Here is a 17,708-nt window from a genome sequence, read left to right on the forward strand (position 1 = left end):
TCCCAGGGGAATGTTAGAGGGAAATTAATCACAATTCCAACAGTGCATGCTTTATGCCAGTCCAACAACTTATACAAATTAGGTGAAACAGTAGTTTGGTTATACATCATCATTTACCCATCACGATGACAACTGTTTTAATGAAAAAACTGGACAGAAAGCAAACTTTGATTTATGCTTCACTCTTCAATATAAATATTTATTTGTGAATTCTGACCAAGATTTGATAGCTACATAATATGATTCTATGTATTTGATTCAAGTGAACATCCTCAAACACATTGCGAGATGAATCAAAGCCAAAAAGTCATATCACAAATTTCAAATACAGCTGCCAAGAATAACCCTTGAGTCTTCCAAATGGTTTTAGATGATAACTATACATTGAAACTTATTTTAATTTGAAAACAAGGGGCGACCTCTAGCTCACCCAGTAAGAGCGTGTGCCCCATGTAGGCTGAGGCCTTTGCAGCCTTTGCAGCGGCCCTGGTTCGAATCCACCCTGCAGCCCTTTGCTGCGTGTCATCCCCCATCTCTCTCCCACCTTTCCTGTCTATCCATTGTCACTCTGAAATGAAGGGGGAAAAGTCCTGAAAAAAGAATCCTTAATTTGAAAACAATATTTTAAACTGAAGATGGTAAAATCATTATTCCTAAAGGACACTTGAAGGATCCCGCCTTTAAGCCTGTGCAATGCGTCAGTCCAGAGCCAAATTAAAACCAGAATGTCCGGGTTCTGTTCCAGAAGAATTCCTCAATCAAACTTTTTTTTTTTTTTTTTTTAAACAATGTAATATTGTTATTTATTTGATATTTCTGTTTTTACAGAGCAGAGATTACAATGAAAAAGTTGGCAAGGTGACACTAGAAGAAAGTTATCAAAGCTATAACCATGTCTCCTTGAAGTTATTTGAAGAACTATATTTCTTTTACAACAAAATGAAACATAATGCAGACTGAATTGTGTTCTATTAATATAATGAGGAAATGTTATTTACAGGAAACTCGCCAAATGTTGATACTGAATGTATCAGTAAAGTGTTCACTGACTGATTGTCAGATTTTTATTCAGACTGGCTGTTGTGTCCCTCCTGATGATCGCCATCTAGATTTCTAATTCAGTAATCTAAATATGGTGCGCTGCTGCACGGGGGGGGGGGGGGGGCAGGTGAGATATAGATCCCAGCAGGGGAGCACTTGCTTCCTGGTGGGTTCATCCACAACCTCAGGCAGTGGAGGCAGCCTTGAACCACCCAACAGATCTCTGCAGCGCTACACTCCGGAGCAGAATATCTCTCTTTTTGTTTGTGTTCCCCTCCTCCACCTCTTCATGTGTCTCTCAGACTGGGATGTAATTGCTGTGAGGCTGTGAAAATGAAAAACCCAACAAAGCAAAGCCCTTTACCACCTTTTTCACTGTCTGTGCTGCTGTTGCCTTGTGAGGCCTATGAGGTTTTGGATGGACGAGGGAGGAGGAGGGGTCTTCTCTGTAATTATGCTGCTTGTGTGCCTCTCTTCATCCATCTATCCATCCATCTCTCTCGTGATCACTCCATTCCTTCCTATTTTCACACATACACCCACACACCCACACACACACCGACACACACACACCAGGAGAGCTGTGTGGTGGTGATGTTGAGGGGATGTTTGAAAGCCTGAATGGTAATGACCGACCAGAAAGAGCCTCCCTAGTTAAAGGAGGAGGGGGGTGGACTGAAAGGGCCTGAGCGGCTATTATTACCCTCTCAGGCACAAACGGAGAGGTACGTGGTGTTAAGTCTGGAAAAAAAATCAGGCAGACATACCCCTCAGCCTCGGATCCACAGCGATCGATAGTGCTCAACGCCGTTTCACATGTTTAGTGCCAGAAGGTATGGAGGCATAAGGAGAAACACTTCTGTGAATATGTGATGCTCTGAGTCCCACAACCCCCCCCCCCCCCACAAAGTAATTTACTTGTAACCTTACATTGAAACGTTAGTCACTGTCGCGCGGTGGTCGCGACACTAGTTGCAGTCTTCTCCTGAACAGAGGTGTCGCTAATGAGCAAAGGCTACCGACTTTTGCTATTTCTACGGACTAGAAGAAGAAGAAAAAGGCAGAACTGGCAGCAGCATTGACGTCAATGTTTCGATTTGATTCGATGACCTACTTCGTCGGATCAAGCCTTTCATTCACCATAAAAGAACTCATCTTAACCCAGTAAGTTTACAAGAGAGACTTGCAGTCACTCTGAGAGTCCTGGCCTCTGGTAGTCCTCAAACTCGTCCATGCTTCCTGTTTCGGCTTTGTCGCGAGCCATTGAAAAGAATAGAGTGGTGCGCGACCTCTGGTCTTAAAATCCTGGGGTGCGAGCGAGATCTACGTCATTTTGACGTCACATTGGCCAGATTGGCTGCGGCGACTGTAAAAAGGCCCTTATGCACCTTAAAAAATAAATAAAACTATAAAGTAAGAAGACATCTGTGTTGCACCGGCGATTCTTTTTTACTCTAATTTCCTGTTGAGTCAGTGTGCTTGATTTGTCTTTTTTCAAAACTTGCCTCAATGAGTTAATTTAGTTTGCGTTGTATTGTCACTGGATTTGCGGTGTTGGTGTCGTTAGGGTGCGGTGTGGAAGACAATAGAAATGGAGGATGTATAGGTGCTCACCCGCTAGAGCTTAACATTCATCATTAATGGAGTGTTATGTGACCCTCCTTCGTTAATGGGTTAATAATACTGGAAACCAACACCCCCAACTAGACTGACTCTCTCACACAGAAAAACACTAGATCCCAGACACCGCTCACCCTCCAACTCATATACCCTGCAGTTTAGAAAGAAAGAAATCCTCCAGCTGCAGTCACCTTCACCACTGTAGCTTGGGATGAGGAGGAGAAGCAGGGAGGGGAGGGAAGTCATTATCACCTGCCTTGTGGACCGAAACCGAGCACCCTGCTGGTCCACTCAGAGAGGCCACTCTGAGCTCTGTGACAGGGCCAGAGGCTTGTGGGGAAAGGCTGCTTTGTACTAGTCACAAGGAAGAAAGATGTAGGTGTGTGACGATACAATGACGAGAAAACATGTCAGAGAAAGACTTGTAATTCAGTAGAAAAAAACGCTGTCTTTGATGTCTTAAGAGGCTTGGCTGCTTCCTTTTGAAATATATGGGTAACCTATATGAGTTTGTATACCCTTTCACCTACTGTACTGTACTCTATTGTAACAGCTGCACCTCTGCCTCATAGAGCTAGATTGGTCACATTTACAGAAGCGTGCCCTCTCAACACAACAGCTCCACGTGTCTGTCAGCAGCATAAGCCTCTCTGGTCATAGTCAATGTGCAGAAATGAATGATGTCTGGACAGTGCTTGGTGATAATGTGGACTGGACTCTGATAGAAAGCTGATACGGAGGTCGTGTGCAGGGCACAGTTGTAACAGGTGTTAAGCACACTGGGAGGAAAGATTATACTGTATCCCCAGGGGAAGGCAGTGGTTGATTAGGCTGGAGAACATGAATGGTGGTGTTAGCATATGTGCAGATACATTTACTTACAGTATGTCTTCTAATCCAGACTAGGTTTGAGCTGTTTACCTGACAGTAGTGCTGAAACGATTAGTTATTTCATTGATGAGCCAATCGCCTGAAAGTGCATCGCATTTTGATTAATCCTTTATCTCCCTTTTTCACTCAGAATGCCAAACATTTCTTTTTCATTGTATTATAAATAAAATAAAATAAAATACTATCATTAGTCGCAGCCCTACTTGACAGATTGGATAAATGGTTACATGTGTGAATGATTTCCAATTCACCTTTTTCATATTTCTTACATTGTATAGGTGTTAAATAGATTATCACTTTAAAGTGACGGTTTAATGATTTAGAGGTATTTAGGGTAATGCAGGAATCTTTCATAGGTATTCCAGTTGCTATGCAAAAATGTTTGATGAAACTCTGCACTCGGGTTGACATTATGTGGCTTGTCCCATGATTAGCATGGACCCCCTGTCATTGATTGAACTGTCCAGATGACGGATGATTTGTGAGAATGGCTAAAATGAAAGTAGCGTATAAGGGAACCCTGTGGTAATAATTCTGCCCAGATTTCACTTTCGCAATGCATGTAGGAAACAATGATCTGCAAACAGTCGGTCTCAAACTACTGTAAGACTGCCGCTGTTATCAAACAGCATTCGTGATTAGACAACACAAAACACACTATTCAATAAAATGTCACTTTCAGTAGATGACAGAAGGTTTTGCTTTGCAGCTGACACTACTTCTTTGTACATTCTTGAAAATGTGCTTTTGTACTGTATAGAGTGACAGCACTACACAGTTTATTGATATGACCTCATGCTGTAGGTAAAGCAGCATTAAATTGAATGAATTTAACATATTTGCTATTAAACACAACACTTACTTTATCATATCAGTGTATATATTTGAAATGGCGGACATCTTAGCAAACAGTTATTTACACATCCATCAGACACAAAGCAACGTTAGCATTCATTTGGCATTGTGATTGTGTCCCTGTGAGGAAAGTTCTTAAAGGGGTTGTACTCAACATTCAGAACATTAATATTGCAGCACCAAGGGGGTAAGCCTCTCTCCACAAGGCATACCTCCTATGGTGCCATTTTGATGCTAACAAGCCATCACCCGCCGTTAGCATTCCATTGACTGCCATTCATTTTGACGTCACTTTGACAGCAAATAACTTTACATCTGAAGCATTTAAAGACTCTATTTGTCCGTTGTTTATTTCTAAAGAAACACGACAATGTATAAAAGGCTTCATTACCTTGTATCTCACGTTATGGCTCCGTAGCAGACGTTTTTATAAAAATAGGCTAACGATTGTGTCATAACCACGCGACTTACTGTTGCATAGTAGAGGAATTACCGTACAGTAGAGGAGAAGCTCGCAGGCAGATTCAACTTACATTATCTGTTTAAGATTTATTACTAATGTAACTAGCATTTTAGTTAGCAGTAATTAGCCTGTGCCGATGTTATTTCCTTACATTACTCCTTACTTACGCTCTCCGTCTCTGCAAGATTGGGAATGATTGAGATTTCTCTTGGCACAGCTACCAGAAGACTTACAACTTTCAGATTGCTCACATCACATCTACGTTCTTCAAGCTCAGTTGGAGGCTGCGCAGTAACGCTCAGCCATCACCGGAAAAGTGCTTCTAATAGCCTCCACTGGTCTCCGTCCAGAGCAACGGGATCTGTTGGTCCATTTCTTGTACTGTCTATGTGCACACAACTATTTGCTATGTAAAGATATAGTGTCTCTGTTATTTGTTTCGATTTTGGTTTCGTGAGTGCCTTGTGCGTCGGTATCTGACGCCGTGAGCAAGGTGTCGGTATTTGACGAGTTGGGGAATGCTCTGTGAGAGCTGTGTGGAGGCAATCCCAAACCATTTTTTTAAGTATTTTGAGCACAGCCCCCCTTTAAGTACAATATTCACTCAGTTCTATATGATCCTGATCTGGTGATACTTCTTACATTTGCTACATCATCTCTTACCCTTGCCTCTTCCGTAGATCTTCGTCTATAAAAACTCTATTCTTTGGCTTTACCATTTGACTTTTTCTGCCTCCACGGCAACTCTTTCTCTGAGGATATTTGTACGGTTACAAACCTGATTTGTTCACATCTGGTGTCTTTTCTAACCAATGAAATATTGAAAATCAACAGGACATGTTTTCCATCTGCAGTGTAGCAGCTGTGCAGCAGAATATGTGCTGGAGTAGTAACAGTAACATTAGTGAATAAGACCTTCTAGCAGCAGTAAAGCGGGACCAGATGCCCTGTTTTGAGACTCCTTCTACTACAAGCTCTTATAAATCCCTGTTTCACTCCTAGTGAAGTCCCTCTCCCTTCAAATAATGGCACCTCTTGAAATGACTCTGACAGAGCTGGAATCTTTGAGAGCTTTCAGCCCACCAAGAACTTTTGTGTTCATACAGTAGGACAAAAATAGAGGTTTTCTGTCATACTTTTTTTGTTTTCTACAATATTGACATAACAGTGGCTAAGGACAAGGGGCTTTTACACTTTTTGTTTTACAGTTTTTGTTTTAAAGTGATGTCTACTCTTGCCACACAGGTTCTGTAGTGTGTACGCACATTGTAGAGTGCAGTTTTCAACATACAATATCTGGATCAGTTGGGATTTCTCAGATGAGTGTTGTCTGGCCAGATAATGTAACTGATCTGATTATCAAGTTAGTAAATTGGATTGAGGGTATTAAGCCAAAGGGTATTATTACCATCATCTAAATGCAGATATCTTGCAGTGGTAAAATGGATTTAGGCATTTCTGTGTGTCTACACAGTATGCAAATGTTTTGGTTAAATTGAAGGGAGTTATAACTCTTCCAGGGGGTTTTAGTGTTCATGACTCAAGAGTTTATGGTATCAGATTAAACCAATCAGTCAATCAGGACAGAGGCTTAGCAGTGCGTGTCCATGGCACTGTGTACATTAAAATAGCCCTGAACTTGTTTTTTGGTGTTTATATGCCGGTGTCCATATTTCCGTCTTAAACTTTGACCCTCTCACTGTTTTCACTTCATCGAATCTGATTGGAACATTTTGGTCGCCATAAAATGTTGATGTCTCCCTTTAGCCGGTTGAAAATCGGCAACTTTCCTGTTTACCTATTTAACTCGAGGCTTCAAAACGCTAGTCCACAAACCAATGGGTGACGCCACTGCTGTTACATCCTTTATTTTTTACAATCTATGATTTTAATTTAATTTGTGATGCCTTGACTTTTCATCTAGCGCCATCATCAGGTCGGTGAGCCTTCAGTTCATGAACAAATACTTTTCAGAATACAAATGCATTCAGTCTCAGCTGGACTTCGCTAACACACTATACTGAAATAGTGAACATCATATACAATATACCTGCTAAACATCAGCTAAACATTGTCATTGTGAGCATTTTAGCATGCCGATGTTAACAATTAGCTCAAAGCATGGCTGTGCTTAAAGCTTCAGTTATACTGGCGCGCAACACCGTGGCGCAGGCCTCCGTAGATGGCGCGCGTGCTACGAGTATTTACGAATCCTACTAAGGCCACGCCCTACGAAGCAGCTTGATTGTTTGGAGTTAGGCATTGACCTCGAGTGGTTAAGGTTTGGATGGCCGATTGTTCAGGGGATAGGACCTGTACAAATCAGGTTACGTTACCTTGCATAAGCATGGACGCCTGGCCAATAGTAGTGTGTGAATGCTATTGAAGGGCTGGTCTTGGCGTGGCCATAGTAGGATTCGTAAATACGCTTCCAGGCGCAAGGTGCGCAAGCATAAAATTATGTCACCACGTCTGTTGTTTCCACTGCAAAGGTTCCACAAGTTGTCGCGGCGCGTGGTTGTGCACCTCTGAATTTTTGTAACTCGGCTTCGCTTTCAGTTCAACATGGTCGACTGGGAAATTGTATGATTCTTAATGTACAGACCACAGGTAGTCAAACAGCCCTAAATATGTGGTCAGAGAGAGACACCACACTGGGAAAAGAAGAAGCATTTTGCTGGACAGTGTGGAAAAACATGAGAGGTCGGTCTCGTGGTCTTACAGGCAGACAGTAATTTCGATTCAGAGATAAACGTCGGTCTCAGTAGATATTACAGTTTTTTTTATTACAGATATTACATTATAATTACATTAGATTAATGTCATGTTTAACGGTATGCTGGTGTTTATCATGAATTGTTGACTACTGTTGCCAGGCAGCCTAATTTCTTTTACTATCTTCTTCTCTACTACTTCTTGCTTATTCACAGATTATTTAGTTTGCATGCCCCATGGCGTTTTGTAGAATACTGCAACGATTAATGCGTTGCTCATTAACGTCTCTGTGCATGCTCGTAGCACGCGTATTTATGAATCCTACTATGGCCACGCCAAGACCCACCATTCAATAGCATTCACACACTACTATTGGCCAGGCGTAGGATTTGTAAATACGCCGCCGGGAACACTAGCATGGCTTTAGACATGCTTAGCCAAAAGTTGAGGTTCAGTTTTGGCTGTGTGGCTTTTAAACTAGCATATTAAGAAGCTCAATATGAACTGTGACCTGTTCCCGGTTCTCCACACACTCCCTTAGGCATCATTTACAATTATGTATGGAAATTAAACCGATTATGGTTTTAATTCACTAAATATTTTTCCCAGGGTTGTTATTCCTGTACTTTGAGTTATTTCCCAGCATAGCTCTGAATGAAAACAGCTTTGTTATTCACAGTGAAGAATAAGTAAACTATGATGGTTTATTGCATTACAGATTATTTATAAAAGTCATAAATCATAGACATGGCAATGCCTTTCAAATATCACACCTTAAGCTGTCTATCAATGTCTTTCATTCAGTTTAATATTGTTCAGATCCAAATCATTTTAAATTATTCTTCATTTTTGTTCTCCCTGCGATATTTTACCCCCTCGATCGCCTCAAGGCTCATTATAGCCCCTCACTGGTGGTGTCTCCTCCCCTCCCCCTCCTCTGCCTCATCTCTTGCTTTCTCTTTGTTTCATTTGGACGCCTGTAGAGATGTCCACAGTGGCCATTCATATTTTCCATCACTTGGCTATGATATTGAAAACTAATGACACAGGCTCTTTATGCTCCTTCTAAGAAATGTTTGGACAGACGTGAGCACCCACAGTACCTCGAGGCAACATTTCTGTTGCGGCAGACAGTGTGGGGCTGCTGGCTGACACCCCAGCCTCTGCCCCTCACACGCTTCCCCCGCTCTGACCTCCTCCTCTTCCTAGCATCTGGTTTATACACACACATGGTTTGTCATGGCCTGTGGCCTCCAGTGAGCCCCTGAGCGTTGTCCCGTATAGCAAAAGGAGCTGGCCACAAATCCCCAGACCCAACCGACAAGCCTTTAGGTGGATGGTGGCAGGCTAAAGCTCCCGGGCCCTTGCCTCTTTCCCTGCCTTCTTTTTTTTTTCTACCCCCTGCTTGGCCACACAAAGCCAGACTTGACTGTACTGCCTAAACACGCAAAAAGCTTTTTCTGTCTCGCCGTTCATTTGCCAAATGGAGCTTTATCACATAGTGTTAATTGGCTGCAATTAAGATGTCTTGTGTTTTTTTTAAACAGATGCAGTGACAATTTCTGTCAAGATGAATAATGGCAATCTCTCACTTACTGGTACGGTTGTCAAAAAATTGGAAGACCTCAGGGTAGACACAGTTTAAAATTTGTAGTTCCTTTTGTGTTGATTTAATGCTGGCAAAGCATGTGTCCAGGAGAGAATGAACAATAGCAAAAACAGACCAGCCATGATATTTTATTTTGTGAATACTCATGCATGAGGCTTGTAGTAGCAAAGCCCATTAGGTGGGACATGCTCTATACATGACCAGAGATGACCCTGTTTCATGTTTTATGTTCGTAATCTATTCATCTATGATGTATGACTACGAATCATCCTCCTATCGAGTTTCATGATTTCTGACAGCTGTGTCCACCTGCTCCATTTCTAACTACAAGTGACAGTCAGGAAGCTTGCCAAGCGAGCAGGCAGGGTCCTGTAAGGCAAACACATTATGACTTAACAACAATCCTGCATGTGTGTGTTAAGGAGTGTGTCAGGCATACTGCACAGAATGTTTTCTATTCAGTGTGTCAGCTGCAGTCGCAGTATGTGGCATAGCTCGTCAGCTGTAGGCCCGTGTGGATGACAGCTGTTTCACTGCCCTGCTCAGGCTCTGTAATGATCACTTCGAGGCCTTCCCCTTTTAGACAATTAATCTACCACTTACTGTACATGGTAATTGCCATCCCATGTTGTAATGAGCCCAGGGACAGGGAACTGTGATGATCTTGGCAGCGCGGCTGCCCCTGTCATGGCCTGCCTTGTATTCTCAACAGATTCAGGCCTATTAATACTGAACTTCTGGGACTGAAGAAAGCAGTGGGGCTAAATTGTAACAGCCTGCCTGTCTAAATTGCTATTAAACGTTCAATCCATGCAGGCATCACAAGTAAAGTGAGGCCCTTATATTAGGAGAAAGGGCATGACATTGGCATAAAGATAATAGGAAACCCCTCCAGACAGCATAATTTACCAAACCATTTCCAGCACTAAATGTATTTCCCCTTTTAGTCCCTGAGGGTTGTGTGAGACACTCGATTTCCCCATCTGCTGGCTATAAAGGGACATTGCAGCATGAACACTACGTGTGTCAGCCAGTGCTGCACTTCCATAACAATTGATTGTACTCCGCCTGACTTGGGGGGGGGGGGGATATATAACAGCTTGAAAAGAATGAGCCTTTAAGGGAGCACAGTCTTGTGTAGAGAAATGGAGTGACACTAGAGTGACTTCAGAGGGGGGGGACCGTGGTGTGAAATCATGGTGTTTACAGCCGTGGTGCCAGGCTGGAGACAGGGAGAGGTGGGAGACAGCAGCCATGTATCCTGAGTTACATAGGCAATGGACACCGCCTGTGAAAAGCAAATTACTCAGAAGAGCACTTTACCCCCAAAGTTGCTGACACATCTCATTCATATTTTCAATAACTATTATCTATATAGCGCTTTACAGCAACCAGCAGGTATCCAAAGTGCTTTACATGAAGTAACAACAATAAAACATAACGTACCGTAAAATCAGAAAGAAATAAAACATACAGTCAAATCAGAAAAATAATACATAAGAGCAGGAAGAAAGGAACGCTAATTTGTATTAAAAGCCATTCTAAATGAATACGTTTTGAGGTTAGATTTAAAACGAGCTACGTCTGTTATGGTGCGGATGTCAGGAGGTAACTCGTTCCAAAGTCTCGGGGCAGCAACTGAAAAAGCCAATCACTCTACAGTTTGTACCTCCACCTCGGGACCTTGGGAACTAGTTGATTGGATGAACGCTATGACCCGTTGTTTTCGCGAAGGGTTAAAATCTCGGCCAGATACGTCGGTGCCAGGTTATAATTGCCTTGAAAACAAACATTAAAATCTTTAAATCGATGAGTAAATCAGATGCGTAATAGGCAACTAACACTTTTTTTAATCTTTTGATGTATTGTGAGTATGAATGTAATGGATGTATGTATTCCAGCTGTTGTAATATTCTTATGTAATAATAGAGACCCCAGGAAAAGTAGCTTCTGTTTAAGACAGACAGAAGCTAATGAGGCTCTTAATCAACAAAGAAACAAACACATCCACCATGAACTATAGGGTGATAATGAATCAGTTATTGCACTGCCCCCAAGTGGCCAAACAAATCAGTTTATATTATAAGGTATATGTGATAATGATGCGTATATATTATTAGTAAAATGTGCTAAAGATAGTACTGAGATGTGGTCACTTATCAACAGACAACTTGAGGATCAGATAAGACTGCTTATTGTGCGTCTCTCAGAGTTAGCACAGACAGTTAATTCCCACTTTCCCCTGGGATGCCCTGTCTGAGACAGATTGATTCTAGCTGAGGTCGTTGCCTCTTCCTACATTTTCACCTCACCGGACCCCTTAGAGCGTGGAAATCAACTGGGATTATCTGCCGCCTGCAGGCATTTGGCATAAGTGTGTGTTTGTGTATGTGTGTGTTCACAAAAAAATGTGCGTGGCTCTAGGGACAATGCCTGCATGCCCTTACATTGAAATATAACCATTATTTGTATTTTATTTATTTCACTACACTGCAAAGACTATATTTAACTCATTTAATATATTTTGTAGCCTTATAGTGTTTTTATACTATAATTTTAATTGAATGGTAGTTGCATGTGTCTAAATGAAACTTTTCTTGATTCCATTAGAGTGATCCTATAAGTGGAATGTTGGCAGATATTTAAAGCATTTTTTTTCATGACTGCATGTGAGCTCAGAAAATACTGTGCTGCCAGATGCATCAGAAACACTATATTTATTAACGTTATGTGGACCAGAACACATGGCGATCATGTGTATGATCAACAGCGGCTTGTGCCTGCCATATGTTTGGCTGTCTCGCCCACTTTCGCTTCAGGCAGCTGTGGCTTCGCACATCTGTCCGTGTTTATCATGGTTAGCTGGTTATGGTGCATCTATACCTTCAAAATGATGAATCCTGCTCTCCAGAAATAGATCCATCCAGTGCTTGCAGTGGTGGATTACACTTCAATAGTATTTCATTTAAAGCCTGTTAGGACATTTTTCCTAGGATGGTAGAGTAACAACACATTTGCTGTGACAGTATTATTTCTGGTTTAACTCATTATTCCTATTTCTATTTGAGTTTCTTCCAAACAGACTCCTGTATATGTTAAGAAGCTTGTATTTAAGATAAAGAGTATATCATTCACTGCCAATCACAGACAGCTTGGGACATGGCTACTGTATAAAGACTATTGAGACTATGAGATGGCTGTGGTATAAAACTGAAAAGTGCTGTAGGTAGGATTGCGAAGATCCAGGACTTAGCCAAAAAATGTGAACATCGACAGCTTCTCAGTCCCTCCCCCCTTTTCTCCTAAGCCCCTCCCCCCACAAGGGAGAATGAATGCATGTGCATGAGCAGTGATTGACACGCAGTTAGACACCCCCCCTGGCCCTGATTGGTGCATCTGAACAGGGAGCTGTGGATTTTTGCAAATCTCACTACAGGCTGTAGGTGGTGCCAGAGGAGCCAGATTTATTTTTTTCTTCATGTAGTTCTACTGGAACATAGGGTCAGTTTCAGCAAATATGACAGAAAATTATTTTTTTAAGTCTTACCTACTGCACCTTTAACTTTACTGCAGAACAGACACCATACTGTCTGCTGCACTATGTTTTTCTTTTACTTTCCGTTCATTGCAGAATTGTAACGCTCCCTTTTTGTCAACATTGTTGAGGGAGCTGTTGCCTTGTTTGAAATAACTTTATTGGAACTGTCACTGGTCAAACCGACTGGGGTTTCTGTGTTTACTCAGTGTGAGCTCCACATCATGTCCATGTACATGTACCTTGTGAGCATTAAAGTTGCACGTTCTGGCCATGCAGAAAGGCCGATTAATAAGTGTAGTGTGAGTAAACAAGAGGTTGTTTGCGGCACTATTTCTTTGCCGAGCGCGGTTACTTCCTGGAGCTTTGTCTAACTCTTAGCAAGCAACAAAGCATATAAAATCCTGAACTATATCTAGATTACAGCACAGTACATGGAGGCGATTGTGCCTGCATGAATTTGAGAATTGCACATAATCCCATTTTTTTTTTCATAAAAGTCCAATGTCACAGCTGCCTGCCTGCATAGGCGTGGTAATTGGTATGCTCATTTTCAACGTGTGCTTCGGAGCGGATTTACAGTCACATGCATTACTGCATGCAATGAAGCAATTGATGCTTGACTGATCGTGACGGGCGATAAGCTTTTGTTTATTTGTTTGGGTGGGTGACTGAGCACATATGGAAAGTTCTGTAACTAGGAACTGACTAACTGTTTGCCAGTGTCTGAACAACTCTACTGCCTCCTCAATAACAAACAATAAAACATAACTCATTTACTTTCATGGCCATGTTTTCAGGAATTATTATTTAAAAACAGTACCATTTTGACTGTTGATACTTCAACGTTCTTAGAAATTGTAGTCATAAATAAACCGCAGGATATTGTTTCAGTTGAGAGCTATCCCATCTCTTCTTTTTTTTTCTGACTTGTTTATCTGAGTGAAGTGTAGGGCTTGTGTGCAACATTTGCTTATTAATTGCAGCTGTACAGAGGAAGACGTCTGGTCGAGAGTCTACATTCTTACATCAAAGCCTTTGTAAATGTTTTACCCTTCAGTTTCACTTTTAGTTTTGCGCCGTCAGTTATACCGGGATGGTAGAACTGATGGCGCAAAACTGCTGTTCCAAAACAGGACCACGTATTTGTTTTCCTGCAGAATATAATGGGTGGAGATGTCTGGTCTCCTCAGGAAATTGCTCCCACATCCCAGACAAAGTGAGAGACCATTCCCACACCCGTTCTCAGACAATGAATTAGAAATGCATGCTACAATTAAACAATAAAATAAAAGATGAAGTCATACGCCTTAGCTGAGCAAAATTGAAATGGCATATTGTGGTGCAACTTCATTTTGTGATCTTTATTTCATAGAAGAGAAAATCATAGACAAAACAAAACATTTTCACCATTATGTTACTGTGAGTTACAAAAGAAAGTGTTTATGGCTTTAGAGGTTGAGTGGCCAGCTGGAGTTGGTTTCCGTGTACGTTGTGTTTGTATACAAGTGTTTATGTGGAGGGGAGCTGGAGCCTCTGCAGCAGGGGCCTCATGGTTCTGTCCTGCCCTCCCCTGCACTCTATGAGGCAGTGTTTTGGACCGGGGCCCAGGACCAAGCCGGAGGCATGCTGGTCCGCTCCAGCCTCTCCAGAGCGCCGACTCTCACTGACATTACATCAGCTGGGGAGACATAGTAGACTGTGTGTATACTAGAGTGTAGATGCTCCTTTCAGCTTGTTGCTCTGAAGCAAAACAAAGTGTGCTGCAGATCGTCTTTTCTCCTGGTTCATCAGTAGAGGCAGAAGCTGCCCGTCAGTGTGAAAAGGCAGCTAACCATGGCTGTGCGCATCATACATGGGATGGAAGACCTGGTGGCATCGGGCAGCCAGCTCGTCTGGAGTCTGGCGCATCAGACCCTGAGGAGGTGGTACAATCGTGGGCTGATGCCATGCAGACGCTTCCTAGAAGCCTGGTTCAGGATTGGAAAATGCTACCAGGTATGACAGCTCCTTGAGCAATGGCAGCATAAATAAAAATAAAAAAAAATGTAAAATGAAAGAAGTTTAAATAAAGCAGGTTTTATTGATTGCTTTATAAGCAGCATATGGGATTAATTATTGTGCCTGATGGATTTCTTTGATTTTACCCATTTCATTTTGTATGTCTCCGATTACCTATAATCTCCCTTAACTTTCCTCAAAGTGATGTGAGTCAGTACTTTTTCCTCATCTGGCTCATTAGTGTATGCATGTGTTTATTTGTTTGAATGTGAAAAAACACAGGCTGCCTCTTGTTGAGTCACAAAGCCTGTTTTTTAACAAGGGTCTCTCCCTCAGCACATATGGCAGTCATTAGAAAGCAGCATGACCAGCCGTTTGAACTGGCTGATGAGGAGAGCTTTCAAAGTTGTCTTTGAAATGCATTGTTGCTGAAACACCTAAACACTGTCTGTGTGGTTAACAAATACTACTTGAACGCCCTTTGTAAACTTGAAAGTGTTTTTTCTTATTTGCTTTTCCCCAGCATACTGCCATGTGAAAATGTAATTTGTATACGGTGGCACTTGGGACTGTTTTATAGTTGCTAATACATAAAGGTAATAAAAGCTAGAAAAATTGACAAGGTGACAAATAATATATAATATTCAGATCAGTGGAAGTAGTAAAATCCTAATGTAAAAAGTAAGTTGTAACTGTAGCTCCTGAATAAATGTAGTGGAGTAGAAAGTACAACATGTCCTTCCGAAATGTAGCGGAGTAGAAGTATAAAGTAGTATAAAATGCAGTGTGAGCCCAGCTCAGCCTGATCAGGTCAGCGTGGCTGGAGGTCATGTGAAGAGAACACCATCGGGGGCCCGTAATGACAGAGCTTAAGGGGGATGACCTCCCTGACACAGTCGTGACCTTTTTCTTTTTATCATCTGGGACCTCGCTCTGAAGCTCAGGCCCTCACTTCAGCGGGACTGAGGGCAGCCATCTCTGTCAGACTTTGAAAAAAAAAAAAAAAAATGGAAATTGTCTTTGAAACGTAGCAGCTTTGCCAGTGCTACTTTGTTAATGCAATTGTGAATATTAGATTCATATCAAAGGACACACAAAATCCTCATATTGAGTGTTTTAAGGATTCATTTAATGTTTTAGGAGTTCTTTGAAACGTGGTCGAGCTTTAAGGACAAAAGACTTGGATTTTGGAGTAAAATGCACATATTTTGAAGGTGAATCTAAAATTCAATGGCTGGCTGTGAGCTTGAAATCAGACTGTTAACTAAAGGCCTTTGTCCATTTATGTTTTGATGTCACTGCCCTGCAACAATGCAGCATTGATAGATGGGCAAGGATTGTGCCCTGGACAGCCACAACAACTCATGAAGGGGTTACTTTAGTGATTAATCCTAGAGTAAACTATGGAACACATGTAATACTGTCACTACCACAATTATTTTCCCTATCAAGACAAATCAAATAAAGGTGTGGTTTTTCAGCTCGATGGTGTTTTAAGCCCCCACCGTCGACTTCAAGGCAGCGCTGCGACCGTCGACTTCAAGGCATCTATCCCTAACCCTAGTGCCTTCCATGCAGCGCTGCCTGGAAGACGACATTGGGGGCTTAAAACACCAAACACCGGTTTTTCATTGAGGTTAATAGTAGTTTTTTTAAATTTTTTTCTCTTCTTTTGTCAGTGAGAAAGATTCTTGCCTCTTCTGGACCACTGAGATATGGAGCTTAACAGTCCCGCTGTACAGACAGTATGCAGTGGGCATGGTGTTGAAATATGGGCCTTCAGGGCAAAAGTTAACATATTAGCAAGTTACCGTGACTACGAATGAAACCCTTTGTTGAGATGTTTAGCTCTACTCCCAGAACCGTAAATCTCACTGAGGTTTAGGGCGTTGAAAAACAACAAAGTGGAAAAAATAGCTTGTGCAGTATGAAAGTGAAATGACAGATCTGTTGTGGTGCAGAGAACAATATGTCCTAGTAGAGTGAAGTTTAACACCAGAAGGCGTCTTCCCGCCCTGCGGTCATGCTGGACGATAACATGACCCTTACTTTCCAACACAGAAGCCAAGCAGTTGGATGCCACATGTTGTTTTTTTTTTGTTTTTTTTTACAGAAGTCACACACAAAAAAAAAAAGCATCCTGGACACATTTCTTGGCAGCAAACAGCATCCACTCAAAAGGGACACAAGTCATTTAGGTTCTTCTAAGTGTCACTGATATCAAACAGTTAGGCTACTGCTGCTTGAACATTCACAGAATGATGGAATAGTATTGCATCTTTTTCATAGCATGGGCAAGACCCTTTTTCTCACTCTGTACTAATCTCTAAAAAGCACATGAAAGCTGTTATGTGTAGAATTGTAATATGATCATAATGCATCTTTCCAAATATTCTGACGGAATAAGTATTTGTTACTTTAAAAAATCAAACAGTCCTGGTGGAAATTGGTGCTTTTAGCCCACTCAAGGGTACTGCCATGCACTGCTGTCTGCCATTGTCTTCTTTTGATACTGCCACTGGAGGGTGCCAACGTCAGGAATTTTAAAATTCATAGAGTGGCTTTAATTATGTGGATTTATTCTATTAGACCTGGTCAACCAGACCTTGCCTTTGTGGTGAGTTGATGGACCGTAACCAGTTATGTGGTATTAAAGATTAAGATTTAACAATAAGATGTAAGTACCTCAAAACTGAATAAATAACACAAATAAAAAATGTAATTCATAAGCAACTAGAAGGACACTCGGAGAGCGCAGACCTCTGCCAAGGCATGCCCTATCTCACAATGTTAATGCCTAAAGCCATTCATCTTAAACAATACAGCGGGACTTCAATTAAACTGCACCAGGACTTCATTGTCTTCCGGTTTTGTTTCTAATAGGCAGACGAAAACGTGGGATGTTGACATTTCAGTGATTTCATTAGACCAGTGTTGTTGCAGAGGAAGGATATGTGGATTGAAAGACAATAGCATGT

General features: G+C 41.7%; 1 protein-coding gene across 10 annotated transcripts in view; it reads left to right on the top strand.

The window, feature by feature from the left end:
• frmd4ba (FERM domain containing 4Ba) overlaps nt 1–17,708 on the top strand; it is a 45,453-nt gene that overhangs the window by 4,804 nt on the left and 22,941 nt on the right. The gene's annotated exons all lie outside the window — the stretch shown is intronic.

This window comes from Sander vitreus, chromosome 4, assembly GCF_031162955.1.
Source record: "Sander vitreus isolate 19-12246 chromosome 4, sanVit1, whole genome shotgun sequence".
NCBI classification, from domain to species: domain Eukaryota; kingdom Metazoa; phylum Chordata; class Actinopteri; order Perciformes; family Percidae; genus Sander; species Sander vitreus.